The sequence below is a fragment of the Myodes glareolus genome, chromosome 15 (genome assembly GCF_982192425.1).
Source record: "Myodes glareolus chromosome 15, mMyoGla1.1, whole genome shotgun sequence".
In the NCBI taxonomy this organism is placed as follows: domain Eukaryota; kingdom Metazoa; phylum Chordata; class Mammalia; order Rodentia; family Cricetidae; genus Myodes; species Myodes glareolus.
The window spans coordinates 20,795,049-20,808,973 of record NC_142040.1 but is presented as its reverse complement, the minus strand read 5'-3'; the positions used below and the strand labels follow the sequence as shown (position 1 = coordinate 20,808,973).

Genomic DNA, 13,925 nt, shown 5'->3' with positions numbered 1-13,925 from the left:
CAACTTCTTTTTGAGGCAGAGCCTCACTGTGTAGCCCTGGCTGGACTGGAACTTGCCATGTAGAGCAGGCTGACTTCGAACTCACGGAGAACCTTCTGCTTCTGCACCCGAGTACTGGGATTAAAGGTGTGCATGATCACACCCAGCACCCAACTTCTTCACAGTTCTAATGAAGCATCAGTTTCCTGAGGAGGTCAAATCTCTCTGCTTCCCAAATGTGCCACTCCTTAATATTGCTCATCAAATTATAACCTGATATCTAATCACATTTAACTTTGTCTTTTTTCTTTCTTTTTTTTCAGTACCTACAAACACCATGTACAAACACCATGTCTGGAACTCCGTAGTTGTTAAGGAGCTATTTATTGGGTAAATGAGCACATAAACTCCAACATCAAATCTTCTCCCAACAGTAAATACCAACCGAAAGGAAAACTAAATGCATTTTCTTGAAGAAAAGAATGTATGAAAATCACCTAGTGCTTCGTAGACGCGCAGGCTTGCAAACGTATATCTGCTTCATAACTTCCACAAAGACAGGTGCTGTAAGCCACCTGTTATGGTAAAAGTAAAATGCTGCAGATGCCCAAGTGGCTGCTGCGGGCAGCAGGCTATGAGACCACACCGCAGGTGCCTGAAGTGGCAGCAGTCAGTTGCCAGCAGGTCCCAAGAGCAGTCAGTCCTAGGCAGGGATGGCACAGTTCGCCAAGTGGCTGCAGTGAGCCACAAGGGGCAGTGAGTCCCAGGCAGGGAGCCGCAACCCCAGCAGGTGAGACACAAAGACGGAAAGGCACGCCATGCAGAGTGAGGTTGTTTATTTATTTAGTGGGTTATGGAGAAGAAAGGGGAGAAGAACAGTGAGAGAGTGAGAGAAACGAGGGGGGGAAGGGCGAGACAGAAACTGCCCCTTAGAGAAAGAGACAGAAAAGGAAGGGACTAGGGCTGCAAGCAGGAAGGAAAATCTGTCTGCCTCAGCTGCAGATGGGGGAGGGGATGGGCAGGGCTTGTCTCTTAAAGGGACAGGAGAGAACATTACACTACCCCTTTGTGAATTTCTGGAGAGCAGGACCACAGCAATGTGATTTGTTTCCGGGATGCCAATAACAAGGTACTTCTCTTCATCTGTTTCCTCTTCCTAATGTTCTTTGCTCTATGCAGCTCAAAGGACAGAAGGGTGCCAAGGACGTCCACCTCACCTGGTGCTCAGGTGGCTTTGGAGGAGCAGTTAGCCAAGGGGAAAACCGTGTTCTAGAAAGAGAATTATGTCTAAATCCAGGCCAGAGGATTCAGAAATTCAGATTAGCTTCCTCCGAGCGTGAGCTAGCTACTCAGCGGAATGGAAGATGAAGAGGTAAGTGTGTGAGTTCACTTAAGGACACATCCCACTAAGGAAAAGCTGTGCGGCATCTGATTGTTTTCTAAAACAGCGTGAAGAGAATTGTTTGGCACTGTTGGTACATAACAGACTCACAATTCTTGTCTTTAAATATGAAGCCCAAATCACCTCGTCTAAAATTATGCTTCCTACCAAGAGTGCTTAGTAACTACTCATAGGAAGGAACACAGGCCTGGAGGCGGAACCCTCAGCTCTCCTCAGACAATGACTCCCACTTAGAGAATCCTGACAAAGGCACTTCCGGTTCCTCCCCCATTTCTCTGCCACTCACTGTCTCTGCGGCTCTGGGAAGGCTTCAGTGCTTTCTGTGTAAAGGAAGAAGGTTGACTCTCTTACATCCTTAAAGTTCCTTCCAGTTCTGAATCACTTGATTCGGGCCTGTGTTTCTGCAAGGGATTGAAGTCACTTGAACCATCTGTCCAATTGCATGAGCATTTGGCTGAAAGGTTCTGGACTCCTCAGAAGGATCCATTCAAAGGAGGAATTGATGTAATCGTAATTAAGTGGGCAAAGAAGCCTGTGCTTTCCTTTTAAACAGGAAGCAATAAAAGCTGATGTGGTAATGTGTCCTAGCTAGGGTTACTATTGCTGCGGTCAAACACCATGACCAAAGCAACTTGGGGAGGAAAGGACTTATTTGGCTTACACTTCCACATTGAAGTCCATCATTGAAGGAAGTCAAACAGGACAGGAAGTCAAACAAGGCAAGAACCTGGAGGCAGGAGCTGATGCAGAGGCCATGGAGGGGTGATACTTACTGACTTGTTCCTCATAGCTTGCTCAGTCTGCTTTTTTAAAGAATGCAGGAGCATCAGCCCAAGGAGGGCACCACCCACAGCGGGCTGGGTCCTCCCATATCAATCACTAATTAAGAAAGTGCCCTACAGACTTGCCTGCAGCCTGAGCTTATGGAGGCAATTTCTCAGCTGAAGCTTCCCCCTCTCTGATTACTCTAGCGAGGGTCAAATTGATTTGAAACTAGTCAGGACGTGTTGGGAGACAGTAGTGTGGCTACTTGGGAGGTCCATTAGTTAAGGCCACAAATTCAAGATGATCCTGGGCAACAACAGGGAGACCCTTTTCAGAAAAGAACACACTGTCCCAGTAATCCAAGAGTTCGGGAGGCAGAAACGGGAGCCTGCAAAGTTTAAGACTTCTGGGCTTCAGGGGGGTTTCCACAACAGCCTGGATGGCAGAGGAAGACATCGTAACTGGGAAGGAAGTGGGTATGAATGTGGGGCACACAAATTCGAGGTGCTCCAATCACCTGCTGCTTCCGCCCCCAACAGCAATACCTCCTCCCATCTTTAGGAAAATCAAACGCCAGCTTCTTAATCCATAAGACCAAGACTATGTTGTGTAGTCCTGTTTGCTCAACTCCTCTGCCAGGAAATAGGACTCTGAAGTTAATTTTTTTGCTTTGTTTTGTTTTGTTGTTGTTGTTGTTTGTTGTTGTTTTGTTTTTTTTTTTCGAGACAGGGTTTCTCTGTAGCTTTGGAGCCTGTCCTGGAACTAGCTCTTGTAGACCAGGCTGGCCTCAGACTCACAGAGATCCCCTCCTTGCCTCTGCCTCCCGAGTACTGGGATTAAAGGTGTGCGCCACCACCGCTTGGCTTTTTGCTCTGTTTTACAGATGCCAGATACACTGTTTTGCTGGGGCTTTTCCTGTTGGTTTGTTTGTTTGTGTGGTTTTTAATAAGATGGGGCATCTCACTGTGTAGCCCGGGATAGCCTCCTGAAGTGCTGAGATTAACAGCATGCATTGGCATGTCTGGTTCATTTTTTAAAAATATCTCTTTATTTTGAGATTATAATTGGATCATTTTCCCACTTCCCTTTGCTCCTGCTAAGTCCTCCCAGATACCCCTCCTTGCTCTTTTCTAATTCATGCTTTTTCATTAATTGTTGTTATGTGTATATATGTGTGTGTGTAATATACATCACATATCTTATTTATAACATATGTGTAATAATATATATGTGATCTATACACATACACACAAACATATATAATCCTAAATCTATAAATATAACCTACTCAGTCTGTATACTGTTACTTACACACAATTGGCTGAAAACATACAAACACCTGGAAGCCAACTGGTGTGCTCTTCCCTGGGTAAGACTGTTTCTCCTGTTCTCAGCATCCCCGGTTGCCTGTAGCTCTTTGTGTACGGTTGAGGCTTTCTGTGCATTCCCCATCCACTTTGGCAAGTCTGTTGTCTTTTTTCAGCTCAGGTTCAGGCAATAGCATTGTGAGACTTTTATAGGTGTTGCTTCTGACATCCCTAGAAGACGCAATCTCACAGCAAACCGCCGGTTGCCATAAGAAAAAAGGCTGGGGAAAACAGAATTTGTTAAAGAAATACTCAAATTTAACACCCATGACTAGAAAATCTCTAACATGTAGCAAATAATAATTTTCATGGGAGTAATATAGCAAGTTGAGATATGTATTTGGCTAGAACACACATCTGTCACTTCTCACACAAAGCTAATGCTAGCTGCCTTTAGAACCATGGTGGCTTCTGTTATGTCAGCTAAAGATTAACTTGAATCTTATACAGACAGGATAAAAACCCATTTATTTTGCTTTGAAAGACCACAATATAAGTTCAGTCTTTTAGTATCCAGTGCTGTACGCTAACTCTGAGCCTTTGTAGACTAAGCCGGTCTTTCAATATTTATTTAATGTATGTAAATAACACATGACCCTTCAGGCAATGCTGCTTACATTATCTGAGGACCCACTGTTGTCACTGGCATCTCAAGATCTCAAGGCTTCTCAGTGACTCTGGGCACCACCCTCATCCTATTGGAGTCCTTATGAATAACACAAGCGTAAGGACGCTTGTGATTACTCACAGCCAAACAGCCCTCTTTGAAGTTCCCAAGGGCAAACCGCTCTGAGCGCTTACCCACAATTGTTTATGAGTTGGTCAGATTACAAAGCATATCTTAATTTGCTCAAAGCTAAGCAACACTCTTTCATGTTTTAAATCTGAGTTACAGTATCCCTAACACGGAACAGGCACGTAGAAACAATCTGTTTTCACGGGAGACAGCAGCATCAATAGAGTTGGACATGCGATCACTCTCGTTGTAAGAGATTGGTTACTCCCTCCTGCAGTCCACAACCCCAGAGAATCTAGGTAGCAAGGAGGACCCTAAGAGAGACATACATGGGTCCCTGGGAAGGAGAAATAGACAAGATCTCCCTAGTAAAGTGGGAGTGTGGGGGGAGGGGAGAAGGGAAGTAGGGAAGAGAACAGGAGGAATGGGATGCTCCGGATAGGGAAAGGACAGAGAGGGAGAGCAAGGAGAGAGCTAGCTTGACTGAGGGAGACATTATGGGGCTAGCGAGAAACCTGTCACTAGGAAAATTCCCAGGAGTCCACAAGGGTGACCCTTGCTAAGACTCCAATCAATAGTGGAGAGGGTGCCTGAACTGGCCCTCCTCTGTAATCAGATTGATGATTACCTTAATTGTCATCATAGACCCTTCATCCAACAACTGATGGGAGTAGATACAGAGATCCACAGCTAAGCACTGGGCCGAGCTTCTGGAGTCCAGTCAGAGAGAGGGAGGAGTGATAATATGAGCAAAGGGGCCAAGACCATGATGGTGATACCAACAGGAACAGCTGGCCCAAGCTAGTGGGAGCTCATTGACTCCGGACTGACAGATGGGGAACCAGCATAGGCACAAACTAAGCCCTCTAAATGTGGGTAACAGCTGTGTGAGTGGCAGATTGTGGGGCATTGGCAGTGGGACCAGGATTTTTCCCTAGTGCTTGAACTGGCTCTTTGGAGCCCATTCCCTATGGAGGGATACCTTGCTCAGCCTAGATATAGTGGAAAGGTCCTTGGGTCCTGCTTTAGGTGATGTGACAGACTTTGTTAACTCCCCATTGGAGGCCTTACCCTCTCTGAGGAGTGGCTGAGGGGTAGGGTGGGGAGAAGTTAAGGGGAGCCGGAGGAGGGGAGGGAGGGTGAAACTGAAATTAGCATGCAAAATTTAAAAAAAAAAAGATTGTTTTAATAAAAAAGAGAGAGAATGGTTACTAACATTGAAAATGCTCAAATCCCACCAAAGGAAAAGTCCATATTTTCCTGGTGAGGTACTTTGTGAGGATATCTCGAGCATTCATAGCAAATTGCTCACCTTAGGATGGCGGGACAGGAGTGTGGAGGACCCTGTCACTCCAGCAGTCAGAAAGTCGAGGTAGCTGTTGGTCAGTGTCATCCTCAGCTGCACAGAGCATCCAAGACCATTCAGGCTACATGAGACTCTGTCCCCAAACCAAATAACAGCATAAAGTTGGAGAAGAATGTTTGGGGGACACTGCCATCTCGAGTCAGCATGGCTGGCCAGTCCTCCTGCACCCCACTGCATCCAGTCTTAAACCTCCTACTTTTGTTTAGAAAATCTTTGTCTAGACGTCCTGTTGACTCTACATCCCATTTTTTAGAAGATGTATCTTATTCTTAGTTCTGTGCCTGTGTATGTCGGGGAGGGATGTGTGCACACAAACACAAACACCCTCAGAGACCAGAAGAAGGTACCAAAGCCCCTGAGCCTGGAGTTACAGGTAATTATTACTCCAGTCCTTTGCAGAAGTAGTACAGAATTTTACCCCTGAGCTGTCTCTCCAGACTCTACATCCTATTTTTATAAGGAAATTTGTTAACAATTTGCTATTAAAAAAATCCCATGCTTATTTTATTTTCATCTATCTCCACGGTAACTACACATCAACAGCCCTGGTGTAAAACACCAGACCAAGACAAAAGCATATAACTCAGAAGCTAGTGTTTCCTAAGCACCAGCTCTCTGAGCCAGTCTGGTGCATGCGATGGCCAAATGCACTCTGAACCCACAGTAATGGGATCAACTGTACCCTTCCATCAGCCCTGGAGCGATGACATGGAGCCTGTGTGGAATTGTGTGCAAAATATGTAACGGCAGAAACAAAATTAGGGCTAAAGATGGCTCAGTCAGTAAAGTGCTTGTCTCACAAGCACAAGGACCTGCATTCAGATCCTTAGTCCCCACATAAGACCCCGGATATAGCAGCCACATCTGTATTCCCCCCACTATGACAGCAGAGGTGGGAGAAGGGGACTTCCTGGGGCGGATGGCCAGCCAGGCTAACAGAATCCATGAGCTCCAGGGTCAGTGAGAGTTTTGTCTCACACAAGGGAAAAGAGGGCCGGGCAAAATGGCTCAGCGGGAGAAGGTACTTGTGGCCAAATCTACAATCTGAGTTTGGTCCCCAGAAGCCTCATGGTGTGAGGAGAGAATGGACTCTCTCAAGTTGTCCTGTGACTTCCATATAATGTGTGTACAGCCTCCTTGCTCTCTCCACCACTACCACTCATCAAAATAAATAATTTTTTTAAGAATAAGGTAAACCGAATAGGGTGGCATGCTCCTTTAATCCCAGAATTTAGGAGGCAGAGACATGAGGAGCTCTGGGAGCTCTGGGCAGCCTGGTCTACACAGCAAGTTCCAGGACAGCTAGGGAAACACAGCAAGTTCCAGAATAGCTAGGGCTCATAAAGAGACTCTTGACTGGGTGAGGAGGAAAGGAGGAAAGAAAGGAGGGAGGGAGGAAGGGAGGGAGGAAGGACAAAAAACAAAACCACAAAGTAAATAAGTAAAAATACATAAATAAAAATTAAGGTGGACCATCTAGAGAGATGGCTCAGCAATTCAAAACACTTTTCACTCTTGCAGAGGACCTGGGTTCGATTCCCAGCATCCATATGGTGGCTCATAACCACCCAGAACTCCAGTTCCATGGAATCTGACACCCTGTGGTTCATATACATATTTGCAGGCAAAACATTCATACACATAAAGTAAAATAAGTAAATCTTTAAAAAAGTATTAGTTGTGGTGTGGTGGTGGCGCATGCCTTTAATCCCAGCACTTGGGAGGCAGAGGCAGGCACATTTCTGTGAGTTCGAGGCCAGCCTGGTCTACAAGAGCAAGTTCCAGGACAGACTCCAAAAGCTACAGGGTAACCCTGTCTCGAAAAAAAAAAAAAACACAAAAAAACAAAACAACAACAAACAAACAAAAACCTACACACAAAAATTTTAGGCCAAGTGGTGGTGGCGCATGATTTTAATCCTAGCACTCCGAAGGCAGAGGCAGGGGGATCTTTGTGAGTTCTAGGCCAGCCTGGTCTACAAGAGCTAGTTCCAGGACAGGTTCCAAAGCTACAAAGAAACCCTGTCTCGAAAAACAAAAAACAAAAAACAAAAAAAAAATAGTATTAGTAGAAAATAATAATACTAAGGTGGAAAAGCAATCCAGGAAGACGACAGACAGCCGCCTCTGGCACCTGCATGCAATACCCTGGCATGCACCGGGACCAAGAGCCAAAGCGAAGACAAGCTTTGCCATCTGGGTGTCATAAGCGGCTTCCCAACATTTAAGCACAACATTATTAGTTCCGTCGAGGGAGCAGTTCCCCTCCCCAGCAGGAAAGTCGCCGGAACTCCTCTGACTCACTTGCAAACCTTGTCGGTAGGAATGTGACATCAGCTTGCGTTCGCAGTTCAATCCCATAATTTTTCAATGTGCTCTTAGAAGTCTAAAGTGACGATTTTGTGTGCCGCACATTCCCCAGACAAACATGACAGACTTTCCAGTGCTATGCAGCCAAGCAACAGTCGTCCCGGCGGCTGGCTCCCTGCCTGAGAGGGCGGATCACAGCGGCCCAGCACAGTCACTTCCCTGTAGGTATTCCCGTCTCCCAGTCCGCCTTCATAAAGCTCAGGTGTTAGGACACGTCGACTATTTCAACATGCAGATTGACAAAGACTTATGCAAGTGACAAAGGCATGTCCTCATCAGCAAATGCTTCAGATAATTAAAATAAAAATAACAGCACTGGAGTTTGCAAACGGAACCTAACATCGAAGAAAACGAAGGTCTACAGTGTAGAAAACAAAAGGTCCTGGCTGGAGTCTTAGAATACTGCAGGTGAAAAGTGTGTTACAAGGTGTCTAGTTTAAACCATTCTTCTGATAGAGATTGTGTGTGTGTGTGTTTCGAGACAGGGTTTCCCTGTGTAGCCCTAGCTGTCCTGGAACTCGCTTTGTAGAACAGTCTGGCCTCAAACTCACAGTAATCTCCCTGCCTCTGCCTCCAGAGTGCTGCATTACTACATCTGGCCCTCTTTATAAAAAACATTTATTTTTAATTATGTCTCTAATTCTCTCTCTCTCTCTCTCTCTGTCTCTCTGTCTCTCTCTCTCTCTCTCTCTCTCTCTCTCTCTCTCTCTCTCTGTGTGTGTGTGTGTGTGTGTGTGTGTGTGTGTGTGTGCAAGTGGTCTTAACTGCTGAGCCCAAACACCGTTTCCACACTCTTCTTGGTAAAAGGCCACTCAGTCTCTCCTTGGTCCTGTCTGAAGTACAGAAGAACATATCACCAACATTGGGTCAAATTTGCTGCACTGAACCTTCCTCTCACCAACTGTTCTGCCCCTCCCTACAGCAGTTGAGTTTTTGTTGTTGCTGCTTTATTACATCATGATAGCCCATTACCCCCAGGCCTTGGCTCTCTTTTTACTTTCCTGTTTACTGCAGTGACTCCAAGTTATATAGTCACATCTAAAGAACAGATACAAAAATAAAGATTCAGAAGTGGACCCCACAAATGAGAGAGAATGTGGTGTTCATGTTTCTGGGTCTAGGTTACCTCACTCAGAGCAATATTTTCTAGTTCCATTCATTTCCCTGCAAATTTCTATTTTTCTTTACAACTAAATAGTATTCCATAATGTATATGCACCACATTTCCATTATCCATTCTTTGGTTTAAAATGATCCACTTGAGACAGTTATTGACAACCACACTGATTAAGCCAATTAAAAGTTTTAGGTCCTTTTTATCGATAACCAGACCCAGAGCGGGCTTGTGCCTCTGAAGGCACAATGTTTCTTGGTGCCCAAGCTTGGGGATGCAGAGTTTTAAAGGCAAAACCCACAACGACCGTAGTTTACATCAAAGTTAGATGAGGGTCATGGTAACCTTAAAACATCCATCATGGCAGAGCACGGTAGTTATTTTAGACATAGCATGCCAATTATTTTTTACTTATATCTTTTCTCGTTACTTCATGTTTCTTAATTATTTTAGTTAACACTTCTGGACCATGGTCAAGGCCATGGACATCTCACCTGTGTTGCCAAGGCCGATGTGCCTGCTGAGGGGAGGCAGGCAGAGGACTGAGAACTGTCTAAGCAAACACAGCATGGAGTCAGAACAAGATGACGTTACTTTAGTCATTCCGGGCTGAAGGACATTTAGGTGGTTTCCATTGCCTAGCTATTGTGAACAGAGCATCAATGAACACGGCTGAGAATTATCTGTGAAGCAGGATGTCAAGTCTTTGGGCATATGCCAAGGGCTGGTATAGTCGGGTCACACGGTAGATCTACTTTTAGCTTTTGGAGAATTCTCCGCAGTTTCCACAGTGACTGCAGCCGTCCGCACTCCCATCAGTTGTGAATGGATCCTCTTCCCCACATCCTTGCCAGCTTGTTGTCAATCATTTAGCTGCTGACTTGGGTGAGAGGAAATCTCAGGGTACTTTTAATTTGCATTTCCCTAATTATTAAGAAAGTGCTAAGAAAGAGAAAAAGAAAAATGGGGGTAGGCTTTAAATTGGGGAGAGGGAGGGAGGGCTATGCAGGGAGAAGGGAAAGAGATAAATAGCACTGAGGATGTTGGAAAAGTCATAAGAAAACACTTCTTGTAGCTGGGTGGTGGCACACACCTTTAATCCCAGCACGGGAGCACATAAAAACAAAGAAAAGAAAAGAACCCGAAAAGCACTTAATGTTTACTATATTACAACATCGCGCAAGTTGTTTGACTCCTCTGTGCCTCAGTTCTTCAGTTCTCTAAAAGAGGGGCAATAGTCACAATAATATCGACTGACTAGAGCTAAGGCGACCGAGTGCTAGCGTAAATATATTTAAAACTGTTTCTAGTGTAGTCTTTTTGCCTGACATGGTGGGACACACTTTTAATCCCAGCACTTGGGAAGTTGAGGCAGGTGGATCTCGGTGAGTTCGAGATCAGCTTGGTCTACAAAGTGAGTTCCAGCCCAGCCAGAGCTACACACTGAGGCCTTGTCCCAAACAAACTAACAAACAAACAAGCAAACAAACTGTACGTAACACATGAAAAAGCAGCTATCAACGTTACCATTATTTGTTTATTTACTTCTCTTTCTCCCCACTTCTCTATCTGTTTCTGTCTCTGTCTCTCTTCAAGTGCTGGGATTAAGTCTGGGACTTTGCACAGGCAAGGCAAGTGCTGTCTTAGTGAGGGTTTTCTACTGCTATGAAGAGATACCATGACCATAGCAACTCTTATAAAGAAAACAATTAGGGTGTTGTTGTGGCATATTAGTGCACTCTGAAGAGGTACTGCTGTGATTGGTGTAATAAAAAACTGAATGGTCAGTCGGGCGGCAATGGCACACGCCTTTAGTCCCAGCACTCGGGAGGCAGAGGCAGGGAGGGGGGGGATCTCTGTGAGTTCAAGGCCAACCTGGTCTACAAGAGCTAGTTCCAGGACAGGCTCCAAAAGCTGCAGAGAAACCCTGTCTCAAACAAACAAACAACAAAACAACAAAACAAAAAGCTGAATGGTCCATAGCAAGGCCAGAGGGATAGGTGGGACTTCTGGGCACAGAGAGGGAATGAATAATCGAAGCACTCGGGATGCCATGCAAACAAAGAATGGGGAGGAAGAGGTAAAAGCCATGTGGTAGGATGTAGACTAATAAAAATATGGGTTATTTTAAGCTATGAGAGCTGGTAGGACAAGCCTACACTAAGGCCAAGCTTTCATAATTAACAATAAGTCCCTGTGTTGTTATTTGCCGGATGGTGGGCCCAATGAAAAAGTATGGCTACCGGGTGGCTTGCATATAGTTTCAGAGCTTTATCCTATTGTCATCATGGCGGAGAGCATGGCGGTGTGCAGGCAGACGTGACGCTGGTTACATATTGGTTTACAGGCAAGAAGTCAACTGAAACGCTGTGGTGTGGGAGAATGATCTGTAGTCTGTCAATTATATTTTAAATAAATGCTGATTGACCAGTAGTCAGGCAGGAAGGATAGGCGGGACAACCAGACAGGAAGTAGAGGCGGGTCAAAGAGGACAGGAGAATTCTGGGAAGAGGAAGCCCATTCCTCTGCAGTCCTGTCCAGACACCGAAGAAGCAAGATGTGACTACACCACTGAAAAGGGTAATGAGCCATGTGGCTAACACAGATAATAATGATGGGCTAATATAAGTTATGAGAGTTAATAAGAAGCCTGAGCTAATGGGCCAATCAGCTTATGATTAATGTAGACCTCTGTGTAATTTCTTTGGGAGTTAACGACTGCGGGAACCGGGCAGGACAGAAAATCACAACGACAACACTGGACAGTATCCTGAGCATAGGAAACCTCAAAGCACACCCTTACAGTGACACACTCAAGCACACCCTTACAGTGGCACACCCCTCCAACAAGGCCATACCCTCTCCAACAAAGCCATGCTTCCTAACAGTGACACTCCCTGTGAGAGTATGGGAACCAATTACGTTCAAACTGCCATAGCCTCCAAGGTGCAAATTCAGCCATTATTTCTATAGTATGTGAGTGTACATGTGTGCAATTGTAAGGGCACAGTGTGTGGGGGGGCCAGAGATCAATGACAGGTGTCATTTTTCTCCATTTTATCTTTTGATACAAGCCTCTCATTGGGTCCTGGAGCTTACCAATTGGTCAGCATAGTTGGCTGACCAGTGAGTCCCAGGTAGTCTATTCTCTCTGTCTGACTAGAACCGGAATTACAGGCAAAGGCCACCGTGAACAGCGTTTTCCAAGGGTGCTGAGACTCAATCTTCAATCTCCGTGCTTGCCAGGCAAGGGTTATCCCCCACGGACTGTCTCGCCAGCCTCTTGGCCATGGTTTCTGTTAGGCTCTAGTTGGGCAGATGAGAACTTTGCAGTGAAGACATCAGGTGGCCTACGGATGGCAGTTCCGATTATCATTGTCAAATGACTACAAGAATCAACATTTTTTGCCCCAAGTCTTTACTATTTCTTGCATGTTTGCTATTCAGTTAGTTTTGCATGTTAGCTTTTTGCATATTGGTCTATTTTTAAACAGATTCCATTCCAGAATTCTTTTCGGTGTCTGGCTTATTTTGAATTTGGAATCAAAATTATGGCTTCTTCCTAAGAAATACTGTTATTATTATAGTGTACTATTAAATAAAATTATCTAGCATTAACCCAAAGATGGCAAAAGTATATTTGGAAAACAGTATATCATAAAATGTATCAAAATTCGTAGAACAGGGCTAGGTCCGGCGACAAATTCTTGTGACCCCAGTTTTCAGGAGACTGAAGCAGGATTGCCACAAACTGAGGCCAGCGGGAGCTGCCTAGTGTGTTCCAGTACAGCCTGGGCTACTCAGCAAGGCTCTGTTTCAAAAAGTATAATGAAATTAGCCATTAACACGGATATATTGGTTTAACCATAAAAATGTAAGATATAAAAATGCGTCTATGCCATGGAGTCTCTACTCTGCTCACAAATTAGAGTCCCAGGGCTCTCCAAGCTGAAATACCCAGGGGTACTCCGCTATCAACAGCACAAAGAACCTGGCGTGTGCATTATGCAAGAGAGGAAACCGAGCCCAAATGGAGCAGGGAAACAATGCTGTTTAAACTGTCGCACCAGCAGCAACAGCACTGAAAATGACACCCCCGCAGTATTGTTCTCCCTGTAGCGTGAGTTTCACAAGCCCTCTGTGCACCGCGCCATGCCTGTGCTTGTGGATTCCTCCTCCCCTGGGCCTCTTCTGACTGTAACAAAGGAAAAGGGAGAGAAGAGCCCATCTGTTGGCAGGCTTGTCGGATTTCCATGGTGTCTGGCCAGCGGATACATTGGCAGGATCACCCTGTGAACCAGCAAGCAAGAGAATCAGCTATCTGCAGAGGCCGGCTGTTCTGAAGATGGGCTTGGAGTCGTGAGCGGATGCCGGGGAGGCTGTAGTGGCCCGTGCCTCACACGCAGGGTCCGTGAGTGGGTCCCTCCACCCAATAGCTAGCTGTTGGCCCTCAGTGACTTTCCTCTTGGGCACTTGACCATGGACTTGTCTTTGTGTTTCCTCTCCCAAGTTTTCTTCAGAAACCAAAATAAAGAGACACGCTTAGGAAGAGAGAAAGAAGTACAGGGATTTGGGGTTTTTGAAATCAAGTTTTACTCTGTAGCTTAGGCTATCCTGAAAGTTACTCTACAGCCTAGGCTAGCCTTCAACCCACAGTCTTCACCTGCCTGCCTCGGCCTCCCAGCTGTGGATTACAGGTGTGAACTTTCCTGGAGGTGGGGAGGGCGGGGTCTCCCCCAGCCTCTGCTTCCAGAATGTTAGGTACAGGCATGTGCCACCACACTCAGCAAGAAGGGATTTTTATAGCAGAAAATAATAAAACAAAA

The 13,925-nt window shown here is 45.5% G+C and overlaps 1 long non-coding RNA gene across 2 annotated transcripts; it reads right to left on the bottom strand.

The window, feature by feature from the left end:
• Positions 1-344: 344 nt before the first annotated feature.
• Positions 345-8,110, bottom strand: LOC125414066 (uncharacterized). Of its 2 annotated transcripts, XR_014997117.2 has the most exons (4): positions 7,920-8,110; positions 5,562-5,688; positions 3,458-3,734; positions 345-1,248 (listed from the first exon to the last, which is right to left on the bottom strand). It is a non-coding gene; the product is annotated as an uncharacterized LOC125414066 (long non-coding RNA). The 2 variants fall into 2 exon arrangements; XR_007236134.3 differs by having other exon boundaries at positions 799-3,734.
• Positions 8,111-13,925: the final 5,815 nt, after the last annotated feature.